Below are 24,720 nucleotides of genomic sequence, written 5' to 3'. Positions count from 1 at the left end.
GATCCCCGTGTACTGCCCCTGCACTTGCATTATACACCCAGCTACATGGGGCTACCTGCACATCCCTCAGTCCGCCACTCTCCCTCATGACTATGCAGGTGCAAAGAGTTTCCTCTGCTGGGAACACCTTTCCGCCATTCTCTTCATCATCAGAATAATTCCAAGTCATCATGCAGAGATTACACCCAGTAACTTCACGTTTGGGAAAACTTCGGGCTGGCTCCTCACTCCCAGCTCTCACTCTTCCTCTTTAACCCACACTCTGCTGACATCTCATGCTTATCTCTACCATGATATAGACCATGCCCCGTTGAATTCTTCATCTGCCTTCTCTATGGTCTTTGATCATAGAAATCACCTTCCATCTCTGTATCCTCAGTAGTCACATAATGCCTGCAGTAATTTAGCATTCCACATTTTGTCTAGTAATGAATTAATGAATGAGATTTTGTTGCAACAGTAGTTGGAAATTTGTACCATTGAACTGACAAAAATGCTGCATAAGTACCCAACAGAATATGGTAAAAAGAAAGAACTTGAAAATTAAGAGGTGATTTTGGATATATTTTGCAATTGATTCTAAAAAATCAGCCAAGTGCTACATACACTGTCTGTAACCTACAACTACATAGCTAGTGACATCATATGTGCTCAAGAAGAAAGGAGGCTGGTTGATGAGGAATTTTCCAGCCAGCAACTCGACTGCGAGTGTTGCATGTTGAGCCTCCGATCCACACTTTCAAGCGCTATCATCAGTCCTTTACATTACGTTCCTACAGCTGACGTTTTTCACATATAAATGATCTAAGGTGAAAAGTGGGCTCTGCCACAGCCATTCGCAGCAATGTCTCTGTGTTTCTCCTCTTTCCTAATTGTCCTCAGGGACTTGGTTCAGCCTACTGGTGGGGAAGAGCTATGACACTGGGTACTTGTGAGGATCAGATGAAGCTGGTGACACTCCATCCTGAATACTTCTGTCTAATGTTTTTTTGGCTTTGTATCTCAATATTATTCTCATTGGTGGATCACATCTGATAGTGTTCCTAGTTAACCTCCACCAGTATGAGGTGTTATTGCAAAGAAGCAAGAAGTAACTCATGATGGCTTCCTTTAAACATCTTGAGAGGACGTCAATGGAATACCAAGGGGATTCAACTTCTTGATACACCTTAGTCTCAGCAATATAGCAACCAGTACATAACACACGTAGTTTTTCCAAGTCTTGCCTCCTGGAACACCACACCAAATCATTTATTTGATGTCTGACTTGCTTATGATCCTAAACAAACTGAGTTAAACAAGGTTTTCACCAGCCATGTTAAATTACTTAAATTTCACTGGCGTGTCAATTTTTACCAAAAAATGTGGACAGTGCTTCTAGGTTTTGAACCAAATTCATTTTACGTCACGTCTGTGATTCTTGTACTCACCTATCCAACACCCCTCAACATGCCCACACATCAGAATTTCAGAGACACCCATATGTTTTTCAGGCCCCACTCTCAAATTTGAGAACTTAAATGACTATTCAGCCTAAGCTGGATTGATATTTGGTATTTGTAGAAAGATAATATGAGCCTGTTGCCTGGGCAAAGAGGCAAGAAATAAGAACACTACCTTCTAGATCAAATTTCCTAAGCTACATGTTTTGAGTCCAGGCAGGGATGTCACTGTGTGTTTGAACAGGTTAGGTCTCCCTCGGACTCCTGCACAGTGTAGCTGCATGGGCTGGAGAGCAGAGTGGCTGGATCCCCTTGTTCTGCAGGAAGAGCAGAGACGCCACACCTGGCACAGCAGGTCTCAGAGAGGATGGATTACGGTCTGGATCTAACATTTCCTGGGTTTAAATGAGATCACCAGAACTTTATTCACAAAACAAGTCGTTTCCACATTAATGTTGGAATAAGTGATTTTTATTACAAAACCCAGCACCAGCAGGCTCTTTTCTGAGGGCAGATCAAAAGCATAAGGACCTGCTGCTTTTCATCTCCCCTCCTTGAGCACAGCACCGTCTAGTACACACTGATCAAATTCTGCCTGGGATTTTAAACAGGACCGTTTGGAAAAGCCAAGAGTGAGCTCTTGAAATAAAACTGCTCATCTCAAAACAACAAAAATCGGAGCTGCACTTTTATAAATGGTATGTTAAAAACTGTTTACAACTTGCAAATGATGATTCCAAGAAACATTAGGATGCCTTTCTTATAGAGAGACATTAATAAATAGCAGTAAATTTGCTAAAAACATCCAGTCCTGCTTTCTGGGAAGCTTCCAAAGAGAAATGATAGATCTTTAAAACACAGTTTCACAGAATGAATCAGTTAAAAGAGCAATCAGCCAGTTACTTATTATATAATAACAATTAATATTAATATTTAATAGCAACTGTACATAGGACCCTTTGTCTTCAAAACCGTGAACTTCTTAAGTATCATTAACAAGTTAACTCTGTCACAACTGCCAACAAATGTTTGGGGAGCTCTGGGGAGAACGTCACTTAACGTCGGTGTGTTCTATCCTGGTAATGTCTGCAGGAGGATCTTTCCATCGTTAGATAAACACATTTGGATGCACAGAGGTGGGGTGATAACACGCACCCGTGTCCTGCGTCTGGCTGGTTACTGCTGAGTCCTCAACTCATACCCAATCCCAGGCAAAATGTGTTTCCAGTGATAGAGCGGTATGGTATTCATTGAGGACAGACTTTGCCGAAAATGATACAAAAATTGTCTGGGAATTTGGGTGCATAACCTGGGTGTGGTGAGGATGAGCTTTTACATTTCTCACTAGAGTTCAGTGACTCTCCACATAACCCCAGCCCAGCCGCGGATCCTTAAATTCACCATCTCACCAGCCAAAAAGACTCCTCCTGCTAACAGATGCCATGGTTGCTAGAGCTTCTCCACAGACTGCACATATTTTCATGAGACCCTGAAAATAACAGGCTCCTGGAAACTACAGATATTTTGCAGATGTGCTTTTTACAAAAAGATTTCACAATTTGCCTAGGCATTCTATCAGTGTGCCACTTTACAGATGAATAAAGACCAACCACTGGTCTTTATTACAAATCACAAATTTTAATTGTAATCACTTTTCCTCGATAATTTCCAAAATTGTAAGCATTCAAGAATTCTACTTACTGGATATTTAATGATATTAAGGAATTACTGTTAACACTTAGTTTTGATAATAGTATAGCAGTTTTTTAAAAAACTTCTTGCCTCTTAAAGAAACAACTGGAGTATTTGTGGATGAAATAACATGATGTGCAGGATTTATTTTAAAATGATCTGCAGAAAATGCGGATGAGTTGGGGAATGTGGATGAAGCAAGATCAGTCATGAGTTAAAAATTGTTAAAGATACAAGATGGACACATGGGGGTTCACTCATATTATTCTCTCTTCTTTTGTGTATATTTGAAATTTCCATTAAAATAACAACTAAAGAATTCCTGCAAGATAGGCATAACTCTAAAACTAACCTTCAAGGAGCAGCCAGCTCCAAACATAATCTGAAATCACTTGGTTCCACACACAGAGCACAGGAAGCATCCTGACAACATGGAATCAGAATTTTCTCCTTCTCTTAATTCCATCCTCACTTTGGAGAGGCTGGAAAGCCCACCTCTGGTAAGGTTGCCTCAGGCTGACAAGACCTCTGATTGTGTGAGTAATCTTCTGAGCTTTGACAAATGGGATTATTCACCATCTACTACATGGAGGTATCCATGAATTCATTAGCTTTATAAATTAATGCTCCAGCCTCTGATCCTCAAATTTCTAGAGTGAAAATTATGCCAGAGGCCGACGGGAAAACATCCATTCTGAGCCATTGCCATCACTGATTATTTCCTGAGGTGCTGCTAATGTCGGTGTCCTAGGGGTAGTAAAGATGCATGAGACATGGTCACTGCCCTCAGGAGACACCTATTAATAAGGCAGAAACAAGCCATTGCTTTTGTGGGCAGTCACGGCCCAGGTGATGACAGCACGCTCACTCTCAGCCCATCTTTTCGGGGAACACACAGGAACTTCATCATCCTGGAATGGGCAAATGAGGGAAAGAGACTGGATACCAGACTGAGTGAAAATTTTCTAAGTACGTAGAGTCTCAATTTCTTTCTTTCTTTCTTTATTCCTTTGGTTTTGGAATAACCGGGGTGTATGTACGACCTGCAAGTGTAGGATTGAATCTCTTAGTACTAACCACATCAGCTGCAGCTGGGTTCCCCTCTGCCCGCCCCAAATTCACCCCAAGACAGCTACTTGAAAGGTACTATAAAGATAAAGTCTTTTCTTTAAAATGTTGCATTGTTTGGCAATACTTGCTAAACGCCTGTCTAATTGACATGACAGGGATCTTTCTGTTTTTCAGGAAAAATAAAAGTAGCAAAGGATAGCTACTCTCTGAGCAGCCTTCCCATAAACTCACCGCTGTATTTCACATTCTGATTGGCAGAGAGCCTTCACGCACGTTCTCTCCTCTGATTAGGGAGGCGAGTTAGGTTGGCATTTTAAAAAAATTTATTGATGTGAAATTCACATGACAAAATTAACCATTTTAAAGTGAACATTTCAGTGGCATTTAGTACGTTCACAGTGCTGTGCAACCACTATCTCTATCTAGTTCCAAAACATTTCCATCACCCCAAAATACCAGCCCCCACGCCCACTGAGTGGTTTGTGTAGGCTGCATTAACCTCAGCTTTATGGGTAAGGAAGCTTATTCAGCGACTGGTAAGTGACCTGCTAGCACTGGAAACAGAGCCCAGGAATTCCTTACCAGACCAGTGCGTCTCAAACGTTAGCCTGCATCAGAATCACCTGGAAGAAATGTTAAAACACAGATGGCAGGGCTCCGGCCTCAACGTTTCTGTTTCTGTTAAGTCTGGAGTGGGGTCTGAGAGTCGCATTTCTACAAATTTCCCAAGTGGTGCTGATGTTGCTGGTCTGCTGAACATACTTTGAGAACCACCGTGCTGTCTTGAGTTGCCTGATCCCTATTTTCTAATTATAGGTTTTGCTAATTCGATCAGGGATATTATATATTTAAACAAAGTAGGCTTATAGGAGGTGTCCGCTTTCTCTGCTTCACGTGTTTATTGACTGGGTCAACATCAAAATGAAAATGTGGGTGAAAGCACTTTGTCAGCTTAAACATTACCATGTAAATTAGAATCTTATTTCTTGCTGAAGCTCAGCCCTTTTACTTAACTAGCTGAACTTATTCTCTCTTCCAGCATGTCTGAGGAAACTCCTAAACTGTGCAAGTTTGTACTTCCCAAACGCCAGAACTAGACGAGTCTCCCATCATGAGCTTGACACACCGTGCCTTCCTAGCATGGTCATGAGATGATGAATGAATTAGTTTACTTAACAATCCAAGGGAATAGGGCTTCTTTACCATCACTTGAGGCACTTCCAAATAGACGGCTGTGGACTACCCTATCTGATTGACGTTGTGGACATAGCTCTATGCATAGGTTAATCCTACCCCAGTCAGGTTTCATGCCAGGCTCCTACTCTGCCAGCACTAAAAGGTCTTAAAACACCAATTGGGGCGTTCCTCCTCCCCTGGATCTCTGCATGACCTGATGCCAGTGTTTCAGCACCAACCTCAAACCACTTTCTTTGCTCCCCTATGTGTATACAAGTGTATAGACGACAACTTGCAATATAGCCAACATATGTTCCAACATCTGCCTGCCAGATCTGTGCGTGCTCTCCTGGCCACTCAGCTGGAGGTTGAGTAAGGAGGAGCCTTGCAGGAGAGTAAACGGTAGAGCTGACAATGTCTTGTTTCTAAAGTGCTGGGATCCTTTAATCTTCTTTCTTCCTTTGATGTCTGAGATTTCCTCTTTATGCAGTGACATTGGGACCAAATGAAACACCAGGAAACCATTTACCAGCAAAGGGGGTGTGCTACAATCACCTGCGGAGCCGCTGGTACCAGGTGACTTGAATTACTCACACATTTCTAGGTCTCTGCTCTGTGGGTGGGTAGCCATTTTGACTCTTTTTTACTTTGAGTAAAAAGATGACAGCTCCGGTCACACTGCTATGACTTCTATTTATTTTCTGCCCCTACATCAAATAAAGGCACAAATAATCAGGGGAAGAAACAAACCGTGTATAGCTCTGGTGACTCTAAAAGCAGTTGCTTGAAAAGGCATAGAATCTTTGTACAAATGGTTTTTGGATTCAAACAAAAGAGATAACATATAGTGGTCCAAGACGCTGAGGATTGGGAGACTGACTCTGGGTTCAGGTCCTGACTTGGCCAGCAGTTAGTATGCAGACTTCGTACTTTTCACTTAGCATCTGTAGGCTTCTGGTTTTTCATCTGTAGAATAAAGGAAATCATCTAAAAATGAAGTTTTCTTTTGATTTTTGTTTTTAACAAGCTATCTGTTGCAACTAATAAGAATATTGCCAATTTCCCGGGAGCTATTTGTCATTAATCTGCTTTTCTTTTGCATTACAGAAATAGTATGATATTACCTTCTTTTATTGTTTGTTTCCAAAAGGAAGGAAAATCTAGATAACTAGACAGAACAGTTGGTGAATATGAAATAGTATCAACACTGTTAGCACAGTCTGGCATTACAAAAAATTTTGCTAATAAGCAACATTTATTGAGTGTTTACTATGCACCATGCTCTGTGTTAGTGCTTCACAGGCAATCGCTTGTGTATACGGCTCCCACTCAGTGGAAAACAAGTCTTGAATTGCCAAACTTTAACAATTTACTCCAATTCAAAAAGGTCCCAGCAGATAACACGTTCTGTGAAAATCCATATGGGTGGGAACGATCCTTTGGAGAGCTTGAAAAAATGTTACAAACGCTATTCTATTTCTTGTTCATGGCAGACCCTCCCATCTCTGTGAACAGCGAGTGTGTGATGGCAGTTGTCAGGCCGGAAACCCTGCAGCCGAGCCGGCTTCCTGCTTTCACTCCAAATCCAAATCCATCAGCAAATCCAGGCTGCTCTCTCTGCCAAGTGTTTTGAGAATCCAGCTTCTTCTCACTGTCCACCCTGTTCCAAGGCTTGCATCCTTGCCCTGCATCCCAGAATTTCTCTCTCACCGTTTATTCTCAACACACCAGCCCTCGGGGGCCTCTTGAAATGAAGTTCGACCTTGTCGGTTACTCGCTAAAGACTGTCCACTGGCTTTGTGTCTCACGCAGCACGAGAGCCTGAGCCCCTTCTGTTTGACGTGAGCTGACCCTGTATTTCTTTCTTACCACTCGCTCCAGCTCCAGTCCCCTGGTCTCCTTGCTGTGATTCCTCCACACTGTGAGTCCTCGAATTTAGGGCCCAGCACCAGTTCTTCTCTTTGCCTGGAAAGCTCTTCCTCAGAGAGCCAGGTGGTCCACCCCCTTCTCTCCTTCAAGTCTCTGCTCATATGTCACCTTCTATTGAGGCCTCCCCGACATCCCATTCAACCGCTCCCTCACCTCCTTACCTCTTTATTTTTCTCTTTCTAGCATTCCTCACCATCTGACATGCCCTATATTCTAATCATTTAATTGTTTATACTCTGAAGTGTAAGCACCATGAGGCCAAGCACTTTTTGTTTTGTTTCATTTATAACTATCTCCAACATCCAAAACTGGGTCTGGCCTGTAATAGATGCTCAATAAATGAATGAAGAGATACATTTTATAAACATAGTTTTGCTGCTCTAGCATTAAGGAGGTCCTTTTCCTCCCTACTTCTCTCTTTGAGGTTCCATAGACTCTTCCTCCTGCAACTGCTTTTCCTTTCTCTTGTAAAAGTTTGCCCGGCTACCTGAATAAGTTGTTTTCCTGAATTTGACTAGGGAGAGGTTAGTTTAAAAATGATAGTGTGTTGTTTATTTCTCCCCATCTACTAGCAAATTTTCTTTCTCTTGCAAAAATCTCTTACTAAAAGCAAAGTCTCTAAACAGAGTTTCTAACAAAGTCTCCAAAATCTTACCATGGAAATTTCCTCTCTTTCATTGGCAAATTTCTTGAAAGAGTAGTTTACACACGTCGTCTCCTCTTTCTGGCTGCTAATTTATTCCTTAACTCACCATTTAACCTCAAATCTGATGCTGCCAATGTGCCGAAGCTTATCTCTCAATCCTGGTCGTGCTGAGCCTTCCAAGAGCCCAACTCAAAGTGTTGTCCTTGACTGGACCATTCGCTACTCTTCTCCCAGGATATGGCTGTCCTTTATGGACATCATTTTCTCCTTAGTTTCCAGCACACACTATCCTGGTTCTTCATCTTGTCTTAACCAGGTCCTTTTCATTCGCTTCCTTTCTAACATAGTAAATCTAAACAGATTTTTAATTTTTTTGTAGAATCTTTTATTCCAGAGTTCCATCCACTTCTGTGGCTTTGACTGCCTTGTGCAGATGGCGTCTAGACAATAACGACTCAAACTTGTCCCTTGCAACACCAGACATTTCCCATTCCTACCATCTCTGGCTCTCTTCCAGCATCCTCAGTGTTGCACGTGGCACTCACCATGATTCAGTGAAGCCATCTCTTCCTCATGACACTCCTATTTCTCTTTAAACTTCCTCCCAAAAGGGGAAAACTTGTAGCGGTTCAAAAGGTTTAAAAGGAGACCAACAAAACCTTGTGACTAGTGGAGCAGAAGATGAGATTGCGGAGGGAGTGAAGGAAAGCAGTGTTCAGAGCATCCTTAGCAATAAAGTTAAATATGTTAAACTCTAACATTTTATTGTTTAATCAAATATAGAAAAGCACTAAAAGTTCTTCATTCTGGGTGGTGGAAGTCAGGGGCTTAATTATTCTTTTAAATTTTTAATGTTTTAAAATTTTCTCTAAAAATATGGCTCTTAAGAAAAAAAATTGATATGTTTACTGTTTGGGAAAACATTTGCAAATATGGAAAATAATGAAGTCAATTATTTGCTTATCTTTTCTAAATTCCATTACACAAAATTTAAGTTTGGAAATAACTGCATGTTTAGTGTCGTGTTGACTAAACAAAGAGAAAACTAAATCTTACATTTGGATGTGAGCTTAGCTGTTATTTGACTCATGTTATTTGTTGTTATTTAGCTGTTATTTGAAGCTTGTGTTCAGCATCTTTGATACGTGGGCATCCAGCCTTGGCTCCAATGAGGAAATTATGACCTCAAGGGGTTGTCCGCTCCATTTTGGAAATGAATTCCAAAACTGTTCTTCCCCATGTCAAGTAAAAGTCCAATTCCCTTTTCATTCCTATCCAGCTTTTCTGGTTCTGCCTATTAAGTCTACTCAGAGTAACTCTTATATCTCATCAGTCCGAAGGTTTTATTTAACTTTCTGTGATTATCTCTTAAACCACAAGAAAGCCTCTGCTTGACTTTGGTCAATTTCCTTTAGGAAAGGACCCATTTCTATTCAGATAATCTGGTATCACCTAGTCTGACAGTAGATACAGCAGGATTTTTTTTAACTATCGGAATTGGGAACTTAATGAACTTTCCAACTTATGAGATGCAATGAAGATGTATCACTATGACTGTCTGTTAACTACTTTTTATAAATAATCAGATATTGTGCCCTTCAAAATGAAGAGTGATGTTGATGCCAAAATTCTTTATTTGTTTTAAGGCTATGATTTAAAATGAGCGCTACCTCAATGCCAGTATGTATTTGGTGAGTCCTTCAGTAAAAATCATCTTCTAAAAAATAAAAATTGCCTCAAATCCTTCAAACATAATGATAACATGTTTAATTCCATGAACAGAAATAAGAAGTTAAAAGTTACTGGTCAACCACTTCTAGTGGAAGGCCTGAGCTTTTTCTAATCTTCAAACACCTTACCATGAATTCTCAAGAGGTTTAACTGAACTTATAGACATGGTTGCCACTTCTCTTAGGATTTATAGACACTCCAAAAAGCAATCTATTTCTGTTAGTCCAAATTCTACAGAATTTAATCTTGATCTTTCATCTTCCCAACATGTTAGTCAATATGCTTATAAAAGTAAAGCAAAACTTAAACTCACAATCTTCATCTTATTTTATTCTGGGGAGACAACATTATCTTTTATCCATTTTTTAAAAATCTCTGACATATTTCTTTCTGTCTTTTGCAAGTTGCATCTAATTTCCTGCTTTAGCTTAGTTATTTCTTGGTATTCCTCCTAGGTAACCACTTTTATTTTGTGGTATTCCCATTTGTGTTTCAACTCCTTGTTCAAATTTTTCCATAGACAACCAGCTGTTAAGCTTAAGAACACCAGATGTTAGCATAAGATTTGAGATGCTGTTACCAGGACAACCAGCCCTGAGTGCTGGGCCATTCCCATCACTGTTTGGAGTCAAGGAGGGGATTGAACTTCACCTTTTTCTATGGAAATAAAACAGACAAAAACACATATGTAGCACAAAGTTAAAGAGCTGGCTAGGCCACCCTTCTGGTGTAAACTCTGTTTATACCTTCCCAGTAGTTCTGCTGTACATGAAAAGAACAAAGTAACAAGCATTTAATACAGAAAAATGGGAGACAAAGAAGGCTTTAACCATTACCGCTTGGAGGATTGATCATATTTTGATGATTTTCAAGGTTGTAGATGAGTTGCCTTACTCAGTAGATGAAAAGGGAAAGCTTTGAGACATCTCATCCTTCCTTCCCTTCCCTCAGAAGCTCAGAGGCTACTGAGAGTTTCTTCTGTGTCCATGTGAGGCAGCCTCTCACGTAAAATGAGAAATCCCACATTTAAGTTACAACATGGCCCAGTGAAGAGTTAATCAAGAGATTCAGAGTGTTCTCTGCAGAAAGGGCACTATGTCAGCCTCCTTCGGACATTCCAGAATCACAGAATCACAGGACACAGAACTTATGATAATGTAGTACAACGCTATCTCTCTCAGGTAATGAAATCAAATATTTTAGACTTCAAATCTGTACTCACTTACTTTATGAATCTAGTAAATTTATTAAGCTCTTGCTGTCTGGTTTTCTTATGGCGACACGGCCCTGGTGTGCAGTATAGTGGGGAAAATCTGCGTTGTGGGTAGACTGTGAGTGCCATCTCTTGCAAATTATCAGCCAAGTCTCTGTTCCCACAAATGCATGACTACGGTAATAAGAACTATTCTACCTATGCATCATGGAGTGGGAGAATGAGATAATATATTATCTAAAGTACATTCTAAATGTTGTAAAAGTGTTATTATTCTAGGGGCCGGCCCAGTGGCATGGCGATTAAGTTCCCATGCTCCGCCTGGGCAGCCTGGCATTCACGGGTTCGAAACCCAGGTGTGGACATACATACCACTCATCAAGCCAAACTGTAGCGGCATTCCACATACAAAATAGAGGAAGAAGATGTTAGCGCAGCGACAATCTTCCTCAAGCAAAAAGAGGAAGATTGGCAACAGATGTTAGCTCAGGGCCAGTCTTCCTCACCAAAAATAAAAGCGTTATTACTCTCATTGATTTACATGAAAGCCCTGAAATAGAAATTAGCTGGTGTGATGGAAAGCTGTTTACTCTCCCATATGTAGCCAAAGTTCCCTCTGTGCCTGCTAAAATTTCACAGACAAAAAATTTAGAAGGTAAGCCATTATCTAAACCTCCTAGGACTGTGCATTGGAGTTTTGAAGTTTGGAGTTGTTTTGTTTGTTGATTCATTTCGCCTGACATACTGTTACCATCGTTTGCTTATAGTTTTCTTTTGGATTACCTAAAAGTTTGTTTTTATCACAGGAAAATAAGAGAGAAAGAAGAGATGACTGTTGTAATTGAATTTTAATGAAGACACAATACGTTCTTCAACACGCCACTCCGTTATTTCAAATGACAACCTAAAGCAGATTTGAGAGATGCCCGTTTTTATGTGACAGAGAAAAGCAGGTCTTTAGCTTTAGTTCATGGTATGCAGAAACCACCACTAGTGTTCAACAGAGGCTGTGTCTGTAGAGACTGGAATGGAAACATTTCTGGACAATGCGGAGGGGGTTCCCCATTGTGGAATACGACCTCACAAGTTCATAGTTAATAACACTGCTTTGCTTCCAAAGGAGAGCCTTGGGAAACTGTGCAGTGAGGCAACCTCACATGTCTTCTCAATGGAAATTATTTTTTTATTCATAAATTAAGTAATAATGAACAAGACAGAGTGTGCTAGATTTCAATGTTAATTATCTTCTAAAATACCAACTTACTGGAAATGTAATGGGTTTTATTTTCTCTTCTAATGTTATACTCATGACGTCTCCAAAACTGGAGGCTGAGTGGCTTTTTGCCCCTCTCCCTCAGCTATATTTTCCTCCTATCCTTCTAAACTCAGAAGAGGAAAGCGTCTCTAGAGCTGAGCCTCTCTGCAAGGAAGAGTGAGGTGAACATAGTTTTTTTTTTTTTTTTAAAGATTTTATTTTTTTTCCTTTTTCCCCCCAAAGCCCCCCAGTACGTAGTTGTGTATTCTTCGTTGTGGGTTCCTCTAGTTGTGGCATGTGGGACGCTGCCTCAGCGTGGTCTGACCAGCAGCGCCATGTCCGCGCCCAGGATTCGAACCGACGAAACACTGGGCCGCCTGTAGCAGAGCGCGCGAACTTAACCACTCGGCCACAGGGCCAGCCCCAAGGTGAACATAGTTTTAACATAGATTTGTGGCTGGCTCCGCTTGCTGAGGTAGAGTGTGACGTCTGGGGAGGTTTTATGGGACAGGCAAAGGAGCCACCACACCATAGTGTATCTGTTAGAGAATTGTTTTTCCTCCCGTAGAATCACACTCAACACACAACATATCACCCATGAATTCACCACAACTCATCCTTCACACTTAACAATTCAAAGGGGAAGCCAATTATTACTTTTTTCCAATAAAGGTCAACAATTATCTGACGTGCCATGGAAACCTTTGGTGAAATTGCAGCTACACCTAGATAGACCAAACGGTGTTACGTGCCATAATCAGAAATGCAAAGAGAGCAAATGAAAAACACTTCTTGGTACTAAGCTGTTGCTATTAACTACAGAATACTGACAAAATGAGAAATCCTATGTTTAAGTCATGACAAAGCCCTGTGAAGAGTTAAGTGGATATTACCCTCCTGTGGAGCTCTCTCCTCCCGCACCCCAGCCCCAGAAACGGAACTCCCACCCAGGCTCCCAATTGAACTCATTTCCATTTATTGCAGTGTTTATCACAATCTGCTATAGTTGTTTAGAAGTTTCTCTAAGGACAAGTAAAGTGTATAGCTCATCTCTATATGCGAGTTCATGATATGGTTTATGATCCACAGGAAAGGATCTGGGAATAATTATCAAATATGGGAATTCTGAAGTCTAAAGAGCATTTAATCTAAGGAGTAAAAGAATGTAGTCCATATTTGTTAAGATGATACTCTACTAGCATTTTTAAAAAGAAGTAGAACTCTTGAAAAAATTTAGCTGACCACTTCTATTGAAGTAAAAGAACTGAGAATTCATTCAGAATTGTCTGCATTGCAAAACTTCTTTTCGCAATTTCTATGACCTAGGATATAAATGACTGATAACGTGATAATGTATGTTAAAAGGTATGTTAGACATATAAACTGTATGTAAATTATATTAAGGGTCCTTGGAATGAACTGTTTTACTATCTTTTATCTTTGTTGAGAGTTTTATTAACAGAATATTAATTATCCTCAGCTCAAGAATAAATACTAATCACAATCCTTTTTAAAAGGATCAATCAAAAATAGATGCAAATCTGAAATCCAGGAGAATATGCCTGGATTACACATTACCTACAATTTCCAAGATTTGCACCTATATTCAAGAAACAAGGGTGATATTGTCACTTTCAATTTCCCATTAAAAAAAAGAAAGTCCTACTGTATGGAATAGATGGTGGGACCGGTGAAGGAAGTCTAAATTCGTAGGTGCATGCCTAGCATCATTTTTAAAGGATCTGGTTTGGTAAAATTTTAAGTAACCAAGGAGGACAAAAATTATGAGCTTAAGCCAAGCTGCTTCTAGTTTTTGGTATCCAGTTCAACCAATTGCTCTCCTGCCTAATTGATCCAGTTTTCTTCTTGCTCTCTCCATTCCTTAAATAAAACAAAATGACTATAAAGGTTATTGTTAAGAATTTAAGAGATGAAACAAATGACATTAAAGACGGACATATGTTTGCATTTCTTTTCTTAATAGTTGACCATATCAAGCAGACAATATTTTGGAAAGCCAAAAATATATGCCCAATTACTGTATTTGACTTTCTAAATTCACAAGACGTCTAAAAAAAGATTTTATTTGCCTGTGTGGGAAAATATTCCAAACATATAAAAGGGTTTTCCTGGTGGATTAGGAACGAAATAGCCCAAGTCTCCACATCACAAAAATTGAGTATATTAAGCTGTTTTTATGAGTGCCTGATTGCTTCATACAAGTCTGCATTCTTGATTGATCTCATTCTTCTTTCTCAGGGACTTTAGAATATTGGTCTTTCGTGCCATTAAGGTTGGCTTGCAGTACTCAACACAAGGAAATTACCCCTTTCTCTTTCATGTAAATCTCTCTGTTTATCTGCGAAATCTACTTGATTGTCTATGCCTATTTTTTCCAATGTTTCTTAAGAGGATACAGAGATTAAGTAGGACCTAGACCCACAATTTGTAAAATTGTAAAATTTGCATAAGTAACTTTATTCCTAGAACAGAATAGTCAGATTTTAATGGGAATTTCCCAAAAAAAAATTTTAATATGGAACATGCTTAACAAAGAATAAGTTAAAAATCCAAAATATGAGCAAATCCATGACAATAGTAGTTTGCGAAAATAAAGGATGTTGGGAGAGTTATGGTTGGCAGAAATTCACTCCTCTGTCCCTTATTTATTCATTTAACAAATATTTTTTTACCCCTTGTGAAACTGATTGGCCCTTCCTACCATAGAGTGTATAGATATTCATTTAAGCTCATATACAATGATGCTTAAGTAATTTTTAACATGTAATTTCTGAGTTTGCTTAACATGTCATGAATTTGTGAAACAGTTTGCTCACTGGTGTGAAAACTGAACTGAATGGGTGCAAACTTAGGCAAAAAGGATAAAACTAGTTATGTGCAGAAAGAAGAACTTGCATATCTAGATATCCATTACAAATTTCTAAACAGTGATTTATGGCTCATCAAATAAAAGATCAACTAGCCTTAAAAGACACTGCTTGAAGTTTCAGGATGTTTCATGTTGATATTCATAGTGTTACAAAAAGTGTAAACTTTTCTTAACATTAATTATAATTTATAATTAGAAAAATGCATGTAAATAATTAAATTCTCTTTTCCTACTGAATCTTAATAATGATTAATTAAATTGTAAAAGAACAATAAAGTGGGCAGGTTTATAGTTTTCCTATTTTCTTCTTTCTTGCTGATTTGTTCATTCTATTGTCATAGGCCTGCTTTACTTGAAGAAAATGGTTTAATAACATGGTCACTGTATATTTATTATTCATTAGATTTATGCATATTTGGGGAATCAGAGCATTTGATTTTTTTCCTTCTTTTTATCCAAATTTTTCTCTTTTGACAAGTTAATATATGAAGAGGTTAATTCGATTTAAATAATTCATCTATTTGTTAGAAGCTTAACTAATATTTTGATAAAGGAAAATTTTGATATTAATGTTAATACTAATTTTGGCTTGACGCTACATAGGAATCCTTATGCCATCTCACCTTCCCTTTCTCTGGAAAATCAAAAGTTGGCTAAATTTCTGCGTGTTCTAAACTGTAATCCTCAGCCCATTAAATGTTTCAGAAAAAAAGTGTTTTGACTCTGCTGAAAAGTTGGTACATGTTGTTGGTTATCTCTTTTGCAAAATTTTTAGAGTCGAAAAATATTTAACATTTAATGATAGTAGCCATGTTTTAACATTATGTTAATTTTCCTAAGTTTTTAACCTTATTAAAACTTCTGAGATCTTGACATTTTCACAACAAAATTGTTTCAGAATTCCTACAGAGTCAAACAACCATGTAACAGTAAATTTTAAAATGTCTTAACCTTATAAAGAAATTTCAAACTCTTATGTTTGCAACCGCCAACAGCTTGTACTAAAAAAAGAAGAAGAAGAAAAAGTCTGGTAATAGTTAACAATCACAGGCTTTCTTTGCAAATGTGAGTTTTCTCTTTCTTGTGTTTCTGACATGAACAATTGAGTTACAACAATGTATAAATTAGATAGACAATAATAAACTTCTTATGCAAATTTATGATATTCAAAATATGTTTTGCAACTTCTTCTACTGAAAAAAATTTCTCACATAATCCTGCCCCTCCATCATTCACTACCAAACTCAGGCAAATACAAAGAAACCAACTATCAATTGTATACCACAATAGTTAAAAGACCGTAATGGGCCTGGCTCCATCACTTACAAAACTGTGTAACTTTGGGCAATTAGTTCGCCTCTCTGTGCATCTGCACAATCTTCCCTCGTAAAGTTTTTCTAAGAGTGATGTGATGAAACATATAAAGCACTAAGACCAATGGCTGGCACTGAATAAGTGCTGTAAGTGTTAGCTACTGCTGTTAATGTTCTTGTCATCGGGGCGAAGCAGGAGAAATTAAATCACGCAGAATCTCCAAGTCGCAGCTGGTCGAACCGTCATTCTTTTTCTCATCACACAGAGGACTGGTTCTTAACCAGAGGTCTCTGAACTTGGTTGGGAAAACACGACGTCTTTATTTTCACTAACCTCTAGCTGCATGTCCTTCAATTGTGAAGGCACAATGCGATCACAGTGGTATTAGCAGTATCTGTGACTTTGTCAACAACAGAAATCACAGACATGTGCATATCACATTACAGTTATTTCTGGATCTCAAAACACTGTTTCCACTCACCACCAGTTTAAAATTATGGTAGCTATTAAACCTGCACCTAGATCTTGTTATTTAATACAGAAATAAACACATATATTGCTATATCACAAATTCAAGTAATCATATGTCAAGATAAATGGTGTTCCTTTTAGTTCTATTATTGTATCTAAACATTATTCTGAGAAGGGGTCCCTAAGTTTCATCAGGCTGCCAACAGGATCTTGTATACTTGACCTGCTGATCAAGGACACGGTGGGTAGAGCGAGCTTCGTGTATCTCCTCCATTTTTGATTCTCAGATGAATGTACCAACATACAATAAAATTATTAAAGAATGAGCAACTAAAGGAAGAAAAGGTAATTATCAGAAGTACCAGAGTTTTCAAAACTTCTTTATTTTGAAGTTTAAATGAAGACTATGAATTGAATTGCCAGCAAGGGGCAGATAAGAAAGTTGGAGACTAATAAGCAAATTGGTGTTTGTGATGGTTTTTTCATGTGTCAATTTGGGTAGGCTAATGTGCCCAGTTATTGAATCCAACTGATCCATCTAGGTATTGCTGTGCAGGTATTTTGTAGATCTGGTTAACACCTACAATCAATTGACTTTAAGGAAAGGAGATTATTCTTGGTAATGTGGGTGGTACTCATCCAATCAGTTGAAAGTCCTTAAGCACAAAACCTGAGGTTTCCCAGAAAAGAAGAAATTCTGTCTGAAGACTGCAGTGTTAACTCTTTCTGAGTTTCCAGCCTACGAATTTCAGGCTTGCCAGTCCCACAGTCATGTGAGCTGATTTCTTTTAAAAGATAGCTAGTTAGAGATAGAGATCTATATGTCGTCCTCACTCTCTTTCTCTCTCGCTCTCTCTCATGTATCTGTATCTACAAATATATTCTATATCTATCCTATTGGTTCTGTTCCTTTGGAAAGCCCTGACTGATACAGTGTTCATTATCACACAGCCTACTTGATTTTAAACAGAATCAAGGTAAAAGAAGAAATCTTTCCCCTTCCACATTTCTCTTACACTCCTACATCCTTTTTACTTTATCTATCTCTTATAAATTTTGTTTCTTGACATTTAAATACCACCTAAGAAGCAGTTTTGAAAATACAAAATAGAAATATACCTTTATGTTGTTTTGTTGATATCCGGATAACCAATATTTCTTATTTCTTGGAATAGCTAATATCAGCCACTGTGTTAAAACTATGGCAACATATCTTTTTGAGAGTCTAATGAGTTATTTCCAAAAGTTTGGCAGGAATAGGTTTCCCAAGAATGTCAAAGCCAAGAGTCATAATGATCCTCCCAATTAAAAAGCAATAAAAACTGGAGCCTGTAACCAAAAATGAGATTTAATATGTGTAACCTACTTCCCTTGTTTTTAAATATTTTATATAATTCTTTGCATTTTCTTCCAAAGAATGTTAATAGCACTAAGAAGTTCTTGGTTGTATTTGAAGTCCAGTGAAAAATCCAGTGATACATATAGTAATTTAAGATTTAAAAATAACTTGGGAAAATCTGAAGACTTTTAAGTACATAGTTACAAATGAACTTAGGTTTGGATGTCTGTAATAAGTCATGGATAATTGATTTATACTTTTAAGGTGATTGAAATGATGAGATAATGACCAAGTAGTAATTTAACACAATAATTTGCCAAAAAGCAGTAGCTAAAATAGTGACTCTAGTAAAAAGTTGGCTTTTGTGACATAATATTCCTTCACTGAAGAATAATAACAAACATTTCCAAACTTTGGAATCAGATTCTGAGTTTAAACAAAAGCATGCACTTCGTTCATTTTTTTCACACACAATGGAATTTATGTGGGAACATGCGTTATCCGCCAAAGTGTATGTAGCATTACTTCAACTCCAGCCACAAAAGCTGCACTGAACACCAATCTCATCCATTTCCTGGGGCTTTCACTGGTAGCCAACTCTCCATCGCTTCTAGATTTTCAACCCTTCTAATTTTCCCAAGAATGGACGTGTGTTTTTTATTTAAATCTCATCTGTTAGGAAGTAAACGAGATGCCTTGACCATTGTTCGCATTTAGTTGTCTGAGAGAGCCTATTGGAAGCCTCTGGTTCTTTCCCTCTTTAAACAACATGCATCTTAATGAAGAGCCTGGAAGTCATAATTCTCTGGAGGCTGTCTCAGAACTACCAGGCTTTTCAGCCATAGGTTTCTGGTTAAGAATAGATTACAAGAAGAAGAAAGGTCACAGTAAGGAACTATCTTCAAAGAATTGTCGTCATTACTACCATTTGTGTACTACAGATGTGCACAACTTTTTAATTTTTTTTTATTTTAAAGGAGGGACTGATTTATTTGAAGCTTTCCAATCACTGATAGGGATAAGAATTGATGACAGTGAAGTTCTTTGGTGGATCCACTCACTGACTCATTCATTCAACTAACAAATATTGAGCATTTATCATAGGTCAGGCACCGGGGGAGGCACCAGCTCCACAATGATGGAAGAAGATCAACACGATGTTCACTCTTATGGAGCTTGCTGTTTGGTGGAGTAGAGATTAACAAACAAACATGAGAAGCTTAGGTCGGAACCCTGACTAAATGTGGCGCAGTGCCCTAGAAGCACAAGCAGAAGAAGCTCATCCAGATGAAGGGTCAGAGACAGGCCTTCCAAGGAAGCGACATTTGAGCTGAGATTTGAAGGGGGCTGAGGAGTTAACTGGTGGAAGGGAGGGCTGTGCTGAAGAATGGTTCCAGAAAGTGGAAATGGTTCGTGTAAAGTCCCTGTGGCAGGAGACAGCATGAGGAAAACAAAGGCTAAAACGTCCAGAGGGATGAGAACAAGGTGGCGACAGAGCAAGAGGGGGCCTGCTCAGCCAGGACCCAGACACTGGTCTTGAGTGTAAAAGAAACTGGAAGTCACAGAAGGAGTTTCAGGAGAATGATCACGTGATCCTAGGGCACAGCTCTGTCTTCTCCGTTAGGATTTTGTTAAACATCTAGAACACAATGCCAGGCACTTAGTAGAGTTGATAAATACTTGTTAAAAGAAAAGAAAGAATGAATGAATGAAGGGAGCTGGGAAGGAAACCTCGGAGAGTGAGACAGAGTACAGGTAGAAGATTCAGAGACAGCTAAGTTAAGTAGAGCCCCATCCACTGCTGTGGCTCCTCAACTCTTTCCAGAGCGTGTCTCATTTTGGTTGTTAGCATCATTTTTATAGATGAGGATAATTAAGCAACTTGCTTAAGGTGATACAACGAGTTCTCATACCAGTCCTCTCTCCAGCTTACTAGTACATGTGTGTATGTGTGTATGTGTGTACATGTGTGCACACATACATATTTTTTTCTCTCTGTCTCCACTGAGGAGGTCTTGATCACGATTGAGACTGAAAGAAAGAATCTAAATAATGGAATCCTGCCTCATATTTAAGTTATTGCAAATATTGCATTTACTTTTAATTAAAGTTGCTGTGAAACACAGTGTGCCCAACAGATAGCAGAGAGACCTACTGCGTAAAACGAACTGCATAATGCAGTCACTGATGCTTCATTTTCCACACGGCTTTCTGGGCAGTTTGGCTTCGAAAGTGTTGGCGGGATTCCTGGGCTGTCGTCAGACACGGGCTTTATGGAAAATTGAAGAGCTGGCTCTGGCTGCAGTTCCTTCAGGTTGGGAGGAGAGGAGTTGCTAGGATTGACTGCCCCACTGCAGGGAAGATGCAAAGACACTCAAGATCTACAGTCCCCCCTCCTCCCTTTCCCATGTTGCCAATTTGGATTCCGCAGAAGCCTAAGTGGTCAACTTAGAGACATCCCAGAGTGAAACAAAAGTACTCAGGAAGAAGATTTGGCCCTTGACCTAAAGCACATCCCAGTTTCTTTCTGGAATTAAGTTGAGTGGTGGGTTCTTGGAGGATGAGGCTGATTTATGCTTAAAAAAAAAAAATTAAGAGTCAGTTACCCCAAAGAAGCAGTTTCACGGTCTTTGCTTAGAACTGAAATCTGGCTTCCCTCATTCAGCCTTTCCCCAAAATTTCAGGCTCCAGTTTGGGGCTTTTGATATTTACTTTGAGTGTTTGCTTCAGGTGTGAACAATATTCTGCCACTTTATGAGCTAAGGAAAACAGGGAGAAAAACGTCACTTGGAACTGACTGGTGGAAGCAAAGGAAAAGAGCTGACAGAGGCAGACACAGGGTCCTCAAGAGCAGAGGACTCTCCCCAGGGGTTAAACTGGTCAAGGATTCTCCATTCTTATAATTCCAACCTCCCTCAAGCTCCGCTCTGTGGCATCCCAACTGACTGGGACAGACAACCTGGAGAACTTCTTGTTTCTATGCAGAGCTGAATGCAGAATAGAGGAAAAGGAGATGCTTCCCACACAGTTTCAGGGATATTATGAGGTGCATAGGACTTTATGAAAAGCCAACCACTGTCATTATTTTCCTCAGAACATGTATTTTTGAGTCTGGGTCACTTTAGCATGCTCCAGCCCTGTGGCTTGGGTTTGAATCTCAGTTCTTCCACTTTTGAGGTGCCTGACCTTTGACAATTTATTCAACCTCAGTTTTCACATTTATAAAATAAGGACAATATTGCTATCTGCCTTACAAGGCTATTGTCAGGATTGAATGAGTTAATTAATGTAAAGAAATGAGGACATTCTCTGTTGCTCCATGGGATTGTTAGATTAAAAATGTAAATGAACATTTTGAAGCTTTCTGAATATGTGTATAACTGCACACATGCAATTGTAGTCCATTTAGAGAAGAGTAATGGTTATCTATTTTGGCCGTTATCTCTCTAAAGAGTCAGTGAGATGATGGATGTGAAATTCTCAGCAAAGTGCTCCGCATAGAGCGAGCGCTCCACAGGAGCTGTCATTATGGCCATCCCCATCTTCCTCATCCTCCTCCTCATCGTGAGTTATTGTTACAGGACACTTTCTTTTTCCAGTGGCGCATCCATCAGGCTGTCTTGATTGGCAGGCCCTGTTGCTGTTACAGAACTTCTCAAATGGTTGACCCAACATAGACTCATTGCTTTTGGTCAAAATTCAATCTAATTTTCCCCATTCTGGTCTAGTTTGTGAAGTGCTACATCCGCACAGGGCCTGTTGAGCCCACAGAACGTTAGGAGTGTGGCAAAACTTCATCACTGATCAATGGAAAACTCTTAAACCTGGACAGTGCAGTTCCAGAACTGCAGGTGAACCCCTAATACCCACACGGCTGCCTTGTATCTAAAGAGGGCAAACTGGCAGCCACAATTTACATTTGACAGTGTGTCTTAGGAAATCTTACTCTTAAATGCAATTGACCAGTTCTCTGAGAACGACCAGGAAGGTAAAGTTTCCAAAATGTTAGCACGACTATTTGGAAACAGAAAAAAAAGAATCAAATAACCGTTGTTATTATGTTTCAGACTCCTAAAATACCAAATTAGGTTTTGCTTTGCTTTGCTTTGCTTTGCTTTGCTTTACAGAAGTAAACATTTGTTTGGGTGGCCATCTTAGGATCTACTCTAGCGCTGACTTTTGTCATAGTGTGCAAACGTTTCCTTGCTTGTGTTTTCTCTGGGTAAACATATAGAGAATGTGATTTTCCACATGTACTCTGTCGTTTGCATTGCTTCAGGGGATTGGATTAGTCTGAGATATACAAGACCCCTGCATCAGGATAAACCCAGCCACACATTAAGTGATATTGAGCTATTCCTCCTGGACATGCAATTTCTTTGTGTTACTGATTTCTCTCTCCTAAAACAAAACCATGTTACGCTCCTCCTCATGCTTTCTATATGATTAAAGCAATAGTAGCTACATAATTCAATTTAACATATTTCAGAAACAACTATTACACAATTTATGTCTATACTCTGCTTCATGCTGGAGGAGGAAAGGACTAGAAGGTATATAGTATACTGGTGAGACAGAGGAGGGAAACTCCCGCCCTCAAGGTCATCAGCACCAAAGACAGGCACACAACTGCCTCCAGTGGAGGCCGGATCACTAATGTGAGTGCTTCAAAGTCTTCTGAAAAGTAACGCCTGAACTAAACAAACTTCCCTAAATCCAGAGCATGAGTGAGGCTGTTATTACTTATTTCCACTGTCTTCCATCTATTTTATAGTGTTCTTTGATCCATTCTTTGCATTCTACTTGTCTGAAAGTAATATTCTTGATATGTTTAATAAGGAGACCCCTACTTTGTTCCTAGATGCCTTGGCTGCTAATCAACAAAAGCCATTGAGAGACTTAATCCTCTGAGCTTGGCACCACATCAGTCTGGAAGTAGTTTACATGCAGAGTCCTTTGGAGTAAATAGTCATTAGAGGTCCCGTTGGCTCACTTGGTCACCCACATTTTGCAGTGGGTGGCCCAGTTGGTATCTCATTATTTTATTTTCCACCCTGAAAATAATCCAGATGTAGCAACCTGACACTAATTTCTTTGGTGCTTTAAATCCATTGTCATGGAGCATCCATTTATTTGTGATGCTAGTTAATAGATCCAGAGAAGTAAGGGCCTCAGGCTGGCAGTGCTCTGATAAATTGTTTGCTAATATATCTTTTTTAGTGCAACCTCCCGAAGTGCAATCTGATCATTTCAAGGACAACTCACTAGTAATTTCTCACACCTGAGAACTTAGAGCATTGTGTTATCTCCCTTCCTCCCTCTCCTTTTCTCCCCGCCCCCCACCATCTTTACATAACTGAACAAACCGGTTCACAGAAGCAAAATTTATCAAGGTTATTCACAAATTACAGAGCAAATTTCTTGATTTCCCGCTTCCTACCCAAATAGATCTGTCTACCTAGAGCTTCTTAATTGGTGCTTGGATCAGAGAGGCAGTCTCTATAACGACATCTTTCTAGGTTCAGCAATGAGAACTCTCAAGAAAAAAAATCAACTAATGTTCTTGACTACCTATTAAGTGCAAAGCAAAGTTCTGTTAAAACACAAGAAGGATAAACATGTCTGCATTCTTGTTATAAAGCCAATATAAGTTGGTACTTTTTCCTCGTAATTAATGACGATAAGCATCTGGAAAATGCTTATAATAATATTTACTGAATGGGATATTTATTAACGTATGGACTAAAATCATAACATATGTAAAGTTCTTAGAACAGTTTCTGGCTTTTTCTTATAGGCACCAATATATGAAAAGCTATTTCGTTCTTCTCATATGAGTTAGCATTACTTTTCAGTAAGAAAACATTCAACATTTTGAACTTTAGAATTTATAAAACTCTGATTCTTCTCTTGGTTTCCCCATGGATGATACAAAGGGGAGAGGAGACGTGCTGGGGGAGGACGAGGGAATGCGGCTATCTAACAGATGCTGGGCGTTATTCTGTATATTTCCATCCATTATCTCATTTAATACTCAAAATGGCCATACAAGGTACATATTGTTTTGTCTGTTGTGCAAAAAAACTAAAGCATGGGCCAAGAAAAGTTAAATAAAGAGCCAGGATTTGAAGGCAAGTTCATCTGGCTCAAAAACTCACATTTTTCCCTTTCCTTGAGTTCTGATCAGACTACTTAATTTTTCAAAGACAGAAAGAGTGTAGGAAGCATCCTGTCATTTTGTGCAAGGTCATGCGGTATCTTGGATTTTAACTGCTGCTAAGATTTAATAACTGTAGGAGAACAACCAGCAAGGTATCCTCCTGTGTACCGTAAATAAGCCACTCCACGGTAAATTACATACATGTGACATCTTAAAGGAGCCCCGCATCACTGTGGGACAGTGTTGCTGACCAAACCGTGAGGGCTTGCACGTGCCCGGGATCTGCTCTGCTCGGCGTGTAACCGTCGGCAGATGCTGGCTGTTCCCAGCCTTACTGCTGACTTACTCTCACTCGCTGCAGCAGGGCACAGGTGCAGGTTCCGTCTTTCCT

The 24,720-nt window shown here is 39.3% G+C and overlaps 1 protein-coding gene and 1 long non-coding RNA gene across 2 annotated transcripts in view; both read right to left on the bottom strand.

The window, feature by feature from the left end:
- Positions 1-24,720, bottom strand: part of DKK2 (dickkopf WNT signaling pathway inhibitor 2) — a 94,233-nt gene that overhangs the window by 17,109 nt on the left and 52,404 nt on the right. The gene's annotated exons all lie outside the window — the stretch shown is intronic.
- LOC138923106 (uncharacterized) lies at positions 6,055-10,784 on the bottom strand. The gene is made up of 2 exons (XR_011436313.1): positions 10,524-10,784; positions 6,055-6,347 (listed from the first exon to the last, which is right to left on the bottom strand). It is a non-coding gene; the product is annotated as an uncharacterized lncRNA (long non-coding RNA).

This window comes from Equus caballus, chromosome 2 (genome assembly GCF_041296265.1).
Source record: "Equus caballus isolate H_3958 breed thoroughbred chromosome 2, TB-T2T, whole genome shotgun sequence".
Taxonomy (NCBI): domain Eukaryota; kingdom Metazoa; phylum Chordata; class Mammalia; order Perissodactyla; family Equidae; genus Equus; species Equus caballus.
This window is presented reverse-complemented; position numbering and strand designations above follow the sequence as displayed.